Source organism: Ranitomeya imitator, chromosome 1 (assembly GCF_032444005.1).
Source record: "Ranitomeya imitator isolate aRanImi1 chromosome 1, aRanImi1.pri, whole genome shotgun sequence".
NCBI classification, from domain to species: Eukaryota; Metazoa; Chordata; class Amphibia; order Anura; family Dendrobatidae; genus Ranitomeya; species Ranitomeya imitator.
In genome coordinates, this window is record NC_091282.1 from 612,019,739 (window position 1) to 612,027,173 (window position 7,435).

Here is a 7,435-nt window from a genome sequence, read left to right on the forward strand (position 1 = left end):
GGCCCTGGAGGAGGGTGTCAGGCCCTGGAGGAGGGTGTCAGGCCCTGGAGGAGGGTGTCAGGCCCTGGAGGAGGGTGTCAGGCCCTGGAGGAGGGTGTCAGGCCCTGGAGGAGGGTGTCAGGCCCTGGAGGAGGGTGTCAGGCCCTGGAGGAGGGTGTCAGGCCATGGAGGAGGGTGTCAGGCCATGGAGGAGGGTGTCAGAGGCTGGAGGAGGGTGTCAGAGGCTGGAGGAGGGTGTCAGAGGCTGGAGGAGGGTGCCAGGCCCTGGAGGAGGGTGTCAGGCCATGGAGGAGGGTGTCAGAGGCTGGAGGAGGGTGTCAGGCACTGGAGGAGGGTGTCAGGCACTGGAGGAGGGTGTCAGGCCCTGGAGGAGGGTGTCAGGCCCTGGAGGAGGGTGTCAGAGGATGGAGGAGGGTGTCAGAGGCTGGAGAAGGGTGCCAGGCCCTGGAGGAGGGTGTCAGGCCATGGAGGAGGGTGTCAGAGGCTGGAGGAGGGTGTCAGGCCATGGAGGAGGGTGTCAGAGGCTGGAGGAGGGTGTCAGGCCATGGAGGAGGGTGTCAGAGGCTGGAGGAGGGTGTCAGAGGCTGGAAGAGGGTGTCAGGCCCTGGAGAAGGGTGTCAGAGGCTGGAGGAGGGTGTCAGAGGCTGGAGGAGGGTGTCAGGCCCTGGAGGAGGGTGTCAGGCCATGGAGGAGGGTGTCAGAGGCTGGAGGAGGGTGTCAGAGGCTGGAGGAGGGTGTCAGAGGCTGGAGGAGGGTGTCAGGCCCTGGAGGAGGGTGTCAGGCCCTGGAGGAGGGTGTCAGGCCCTGGAGGAGGGTGTCAGGCCATGGAGGAGGGTGTCAGGCCATGGAGGAGGGTGTCAGGCCCTGGAGGAGGGTGTCAGGCCCTGGAGGAGGGTGTCAGGCCCTGGAGGAGGGTGTCAGGCCCTGGAGGAGGGTGTCAGGCCCTGGAGGAGGGTGTCAGGCCCTGGAGGAGGGTGTCAGGCCCTGGAGGAGGGTGTCAGGCCCTGGAGGAGGGTGTCAGGCCCTGGAGGAGGGTGTCAGGCCCTGGAGGAGGGTGTCAGGCCCTGGAGGAGGGTGTCAGGCCCTGGAGGAGGGTGTCAGGCCCTGGAGGAGGGTGTCAGGCCCTGGAGGAGGGTGTCAGGCCCTGGAGGAGGGTGTCAGGCCCTGGAGGAGGGTGTCAGGCCCTGGAGGAGGGTGTCAGGCCCTGGAGGAGGGTGTCAGGCCCTGGAGGAGGGTGTCAGGCCCTGGAGGAGGGTGTCAGGCCATGGAGGAGGGTGTCAGGCCATGGAGGAGGGTGTCAGAGGCTGGAGGAGGGTGTCAGAGGCTGGAGGAGGGTGTCAGAGGCTGGAGGAGGGTGCCAGGCCCTGGAGGAGGGTGTCAGGCCATGGAGGAGGGTGTCAGAGGCTGGAGGAGGGTGTCAGGCACTGGAGGAGGGTGTCAGGCACTGGAGGAGGGTGTCAGGCCCTGGAGGAGGGTGTCAGGCCCTGGAGGAGGGTGTCAGAGGATGGAGGAGGGTGTCAGAGGCTGGAGAAGGGTGCCAGGCCCTGGAGGAGGGTGTCAGGCCATGGAGGAGGGTGTCAGAGGCTGGAGGAGGGTGTCAGGCCATGGAGGAGGGTGTCAGAGGCTGGAGGAGGGTGTCAGGCCATGGAGGAGGGTGTCAGAGGCTGGAGGAGGGTGTCAGGCCATGGAGGAGGGTGTCAGAGGCTGGAGGAGGGTGTCAGGCCATGGAGGAGGGTGTCAGAGGCTGGAGGAGGGTGTCAGGCCATGGAGGAGGGTGTCAGAGGCTGGAGGAGGGTGTCAGGCCATGGAGGAGGGTGTCAGAGGCTGGAGGAGGGTGTCAGGCCCTGGAGGAGGGTGTCAGGCCCTGGAGGAGGGTGTCAGGCCCTGGAGGAGGGTGTCAGGCCCTGGAGGAGGGTGTCAGGCCCTGGAGGAGGGTGTCAGGCCCTGGAGGAGGGTGTCAGGCCATGGAGGAGGGTGTCAGAGGATGGAGGAGGGTGTCAGAGGCTGGAGGAGGGTGTCAGGCCATGGAGGAGGGTGTCAGAGGCTGGAGGATGGTGTCAGGCCATGGAGGAGGGTGTCAGGCCCTGGAGGAGGGTGTCAGGCCATGGAAGAGGGTGTCAGAGGCTGGAGGAGGGTGTCACAGGATGGAGGAGGGTGTCACAGGATGGAGGAGGGTGTCACATGGTGTCACAGGATGGAGGAGGGTGTCACAGGATGGAGGAGGGTGTCACAGGATGGAGGAGGGTGTCACAGGATGGAGGAGGGTGTCACAGGATGGAGGAGGGTGTCACAGGATGGAGGAGGGTGTCAGGCCCTGGAGGAGGGTGTCAGGCCATGGAGGAGGGTGTCAGAGGATGGAGGAGGGTGTCAGAGGATGGAGGAGGGTGTCAGGCCCTGGAGGAGGGTGTCAGGCCCTGGAGGAGGGTGTCAGGCCCTGGAGGAGGGTGTCAGGCCCTGGAGGAGGGTGTCAGGCCCTGGAGGAGGGTGTCAGGCCCTGGAGGAGGGTGTCAGGCCCTGGAGGAGGGTGTCAGGCCCTGGAGGAGGGTGTCAGGCCCTGGAGGAGGGTGTCAGGCCCTGGAGGAGGGTGTCAGGCCCTGGAGGAGGGTGTCAGGCCCTGGAGGAGGGTGTCAGGCCCTGGAGGAGGGTGTCAGGCCCTGGAGGAGGGTGTCAGGCCCTGGAGGAGGGTGTCAGGCCCTGGAGGAGGGTGTCAGGCCCTGGAGGAGGGTGTCAGGCCCTGGAGGAGGGTGTCAGGCCCTGGAGGAGGGTGTCAGGCCCTGGAGGAGGGTGTCAGGCCCTGGAGGAGGGTGTCAGGCCCTGGAGGAGGGTGTCAGGCCCTGGAGGAGGGTGTCAGGCCCTGGAGGAGGGTGTCAGGCCCTGGAGGAGGGTGTCAGGCCCTGGAGGAGGGTGTCAGGCCCTGGAGGAGGGTGTCAGGCCCTGGAGGAGGGTGTCAGGCCCTGGAGGAGGGTGTCAGGCCCTGGAGGAGGGTGTCAGGCCCTGGAGGAGGGTGTCAGGCCCTGGAGGAGGGTGTCAGGCCCTGGAGGAGGGTGTCAGGCCCTGGAGGAGGGTGTCAGGCCCTGGAGGAGGGTGTCAGGCCCTGGAGGAGGGTGTCAGGCCCTGGAGGAGGGTGTCAGGCCCTGGAGGAGGGTGTCAGGCCCTGGAGGAGGGTGTCAGGCCCTGGAGGAGGGTGTCAGGCCCTGGAGGAGGGTGTCAGGCCCTGGAGGAGGGTGTCAGGCCCTGGAGGAGGGTGTCAGGCCCTGGAGGAGGGTGTCAGGCCATGGAGGAGGGTGTCAGAGGATGGAGGAGGGTGTCAGAGGCTGGAGGAGGGTGTCAGGCCCTGGAGGAGGGTGTCAGAGGCTGGAGGATGGTGTCAGGCCATGGAGGAGGGTGTCAGGCCCTGGAGGAGGGTGTCAGGCCATGGAAGAGGGTGTCAGGCCCTGGAGGAGGGTGTCAGAGGCTGGAGGAGGGTGTCACAGGATGGAGGAGGGTGTCACATGGTGTCACAGGATGGAGGAGGGTGTCACAGGATGGAGGAGGGTGTCACAGGATGGAGGAGGGTGTCACAGGATGGAGGAGGGTGTCACAGGATGGAGGAGGGTGTCAGAGGCTGGAGGAGGGTGTCAGAGGATGGAGGAGGGTGTCAGAGGCTGGAGGAGGGTGTCAGAGGATGGGTGCTGTCTCTGAGGGGCTGTGGATGGGTGCTGTCTCTGAGGGGCTGTGGATGGGTGCTGTCTCTGAGGGGCTGTGGATGGGTGCTGTCTCTGAGGGGCTGAGGATGGGTGCTGTCTGTGAGGGGCTGAGGATGGGTGCTGTCTCTGAGGGGCTGAGGATGGCTGTGGATTGGTGTAGAGGGGGCTGTGTGGTGCTGTAGAGGTCTACAGAGCCACACAGCCCCCTGGTGTGACTTCCCGAGTGCCATGACAGCTGACTGTATATACATGTATACACATACATGTATGTACATGTGCCATGACAGCTCCTTAGACCATACATACATGGATTGTCACTTACCCGAACCGAGGATGAAGAGGCTTAGCTGCTCCACATGATGATGGAGGCCGGAGAGCAGTGTTCCTCCATAGCGATGTCGTCCATTAGGGAAACTTGGAGTCCTTGTCCCGCCAGTTCTTGAGCCAGTGTCCACGATGCCTTGCTACATATTTGAAAAAAAAAAAGGAAATTATTGAATTTTTAAATAATTTTTATTCTAAGTCCTATTAAGTCTACTGGTACATTAACCCCTTCTTCCATGAGCGTATATTCCTAGCAGAGACACAGCGAGCCGGCGACTGCCCCAAGAGCTTCCTGTGGGTGACGCTCTGTTACCTACTGAGAGACAGGGAAAGAAAAAAAATAATAATTAATAAGGGAAATATTGTATTTTATAATTAGTGTTCATAGCAGTGACAACACAGCCCCCCTAACCCTCCCCTGACCCCCCAGGGACTGCGTGTACCCCTGCCATGCCCCCATTCACTGTGCCTCTCTCACCATCCCCTTCCGGGGACAGCCTGTCTCGCGCGAAGTGCCCCCCACAGCTGACCCCATACACTGTTCTCTTCTCACCATCCCCTTCCGGGGACAGCCTGTCTCCCCCGCAGTGCCCCCACAGCTGACCGCATACACTGTGCTCTTCTCACCGTCCCCTTACGGGGACAGCCTGTCTCGCCCACAGTGCCCCCACAGCTGACCCCATACACTGAGCTCTTCTCACCGTCCCCTTCCGGGGACAGCCTGTCTCCCCCGCAGTGCCCCCACAGCTGACCGCTTACACTGTGCTCTTCTCACCGTCCCCTTACGGGGACAGCCTGTCTCCCCCACAGCTAACCCCATACACTGTGCTCTTCTCACCGTCCCCTTACGGGGACAGCCTGTCTCCCCCACAGTGCCCCCACAGCTGACCGCATACAATGGCTCTTCTCACCGTCCCCTTACGGGGACAGCCTGTCTCGCCCACAGCTGACCCCATACAATGGCTCTTCTCACCGTCCCCTTACGGGGACAGCCTGTCTCGCTCGCAGTGCCCCCCACAGCTGACCCCATACACTGTTCTCTTCTCACCGTCCCCTTCCGGGGACAGCCTGTCTCGCCCACAGTGCCCCCACAGCTGACCCCATACACTGTGCTCTTCTCACCGTCCCCTTCCGGGGACAGCCTGTCTCGCCCACAGTGCCCCCACAGCTGACCCCATACAATGGCTCTTCTCACTGTCCCCTTCCGGGGACAGCCTGTCTCGCTCGCAGTGCCCCCCACAGCTGACCCCATACACTGTGCTCTTCTCACCGTCCCCTTTCGGGGACAGCCTGTCTCCCCCATAGTGCCCCCCACAGCTGACCCCATACACTGTTCTCTTCTCACCGTCCCCTTACGGGAACAGCCTGTCTCCCCCACAGCTGACCCCATACACTCTGCCTCTCTCACCGTCCCCTTCCGGGGACAGCCTGTCTCGCCCACAGTGCCCCCACAGCTGACCCCATACACTGTGCTCTTCTCACCGTCCCCTTCCGGGGACAGCCTGTCTCCCCCATAGTGCCCCCCACAGCTGACCCCATACACTGTGTTCTTCTCACCGTCCCCTTACGGGGACAGCCTGTCTCCCCCACAGTGCCCCCACAGCTGACCCCATACAGTCTGCCTCTCTCACCGTCCCCTTCCGGGGACAGCCTGTCTCGCCCACAGTGCCCCCCACAGCTGACCCCATACACTGTGCTCTTCTCACCGTCCCCTTCTGGGGACAGCCTGTCTCCCCCACAGTGCCCCCACAGCTGACCCCATACACTGTGCTCTTCTCACCGTCCCCTTACGGGGACAGCCTGTCTCCCCCACAGTGCCCCCACAGCTGACCCCATACACTGTTCCCTTCTCACCGTCCCCTTACGGGGACAGCCTGTCTCCCCCACATCTAACCCCATACACTGTTCTCTCCTCACCGTCCCCTTCCGGGGACAGCCTGTCTCGCCCACAGTGCCCCCCACAGCTGACCCCATAGACTGAGCTCTTCTCACCGTCCCCTTCCGGGGACAGCCTGTCTCCCCCATAGTGCCCCCCACAGCTGACCCCCTACACTGAGCTCTTCTCACCGTCCCCTTACGGGGACAGCCTGTCTCCCCCACAGCTAACCCCATACACTCTGCCTCTCTCACCGTCCCCTTACGGGGACAGCCTGTCTCCCCCACAGTGCCCCCACAGCTGACCCCATACACTGAGCTCTTCTCACCGTCCCCTTACGGGGACACCCTGTCTCCCCCACAGCTAACCCCATACACTGTTCTCTTCTCACCGTCCACTTACGGGGACAGCCTGTCTCCCCCACAGTGCCCCCATACACTGTGCCCTTCTCACCGTCCCCTTAGGGGGACAGCCTGTCTCGCCCACAGTGCCCCCACAGCTGACCCCAAACACTGTGTTCTTCTCACCGTCCCCTTACGGGGACAGCCTGTCTCCCCCACAGTGCCCCCACAGCTGACCCCAAACACTGTGTTCTTCTCACCGTCCCCTTACGGGGACAGCCTGTCTCCCCCACAGTGCCCCCACAGCTGACCCCAAACACTGTGTTCTTCTCACCGTCCCCTTACGGGGACAGCCTGTCTCCCCCACAGTGCCCCCACAGCTGACCCCATACACTGTGCTCTTCTCACCGTCCCCTTACGGGGACAGCCTGTCTCCCCCGCAGTGCCCCCACAGCTGACCCCATACAGACTGCAGGGACCCCGGTCTCCCCGGCCGTGCCCCCCACAGCTGACCCCATACAGACATGCAGCGGTGGTGCCGATACGGGCACGTACTTACCGGCCGGCAGCTCCACGGTTCAAAGCCGGCGCTCACAGGTGACGTCATGGCTGCTGCAGCCGGAGCGGGGAAGCAGGGGGCGGGCTCGGCGCCATGTCACACACAGAGCCCGGCCGCCCTTCCCCCGGCTTCACTGTACCGGGAAGAGGCGGGAAGAGCCGGGGAGAGCATGTCAGTGTGCGGCTGCTGCACGGTGCTGACTCCGCCCCCCGAGCCTCCACTACAGGCAGCCCGGCGTGTCACACCACTCCTCCCCCTTCCACCTTCCATGCAGGCCGGATCATGGTTGCCATAGCGCCGTAACCCCGCCCCCCGGCCAGCCACTGCCGCCCCTCCCCACCACTGAGCGAGGTTATACAGCAGCACAGAGCCAGGTGGAGGGCCCCCTGTCCCCGCCCACCCTGCAGCACACAGCGGTGCACAGGGGGAGATGTATGAGCCCGGTGGCACGCAGCGCTAACCCCGCCCACACACAGTAAAAGCCGGGGGAGATGTATGAGCCCCCGGCCGGTATGCACTGACCCCCCCACACACACACACAGCATGGGGGATGAATGATTCGGACTGTTTTTAACACTTTGTTTTCGGACTGTCAGCCTCCGGGGAGGATCCTAACGTGTCTGGCAGTGGATGGCACTCTCCAGCACTA

At 63.9% G+C, this 7,435-nt stretch overlaps 1 long non-coding RNA gene across 1 annotated transcript in view; it reads right to left on the reverse strand.

Moving 5' to 3' along the window:
• The window catches only part of LOC138637395 (uncharacterized), a 108,046-nt gene extending 100,986 nt beyond the window's left edge, over nucleotides 1-7,060 (reverse strand). The window contains exons 1-2 of the long non-coding RNA XR_011312391.1: nucleotides 6,787-7,060; nucleotides 4,009-4,326 (exon numbers count right to left, since the gene is read on the reverse strand). This is a non-coding gene — a long non-coding RNA (uncharacterized lncRNA). The remainder of the gene's footprint in view (nucleotides 1-4,008; nucleotides 4,327-6,786) is intronic.
• Nucleotides 7,061-7,435: the final 375 nt, after the last annotated feature.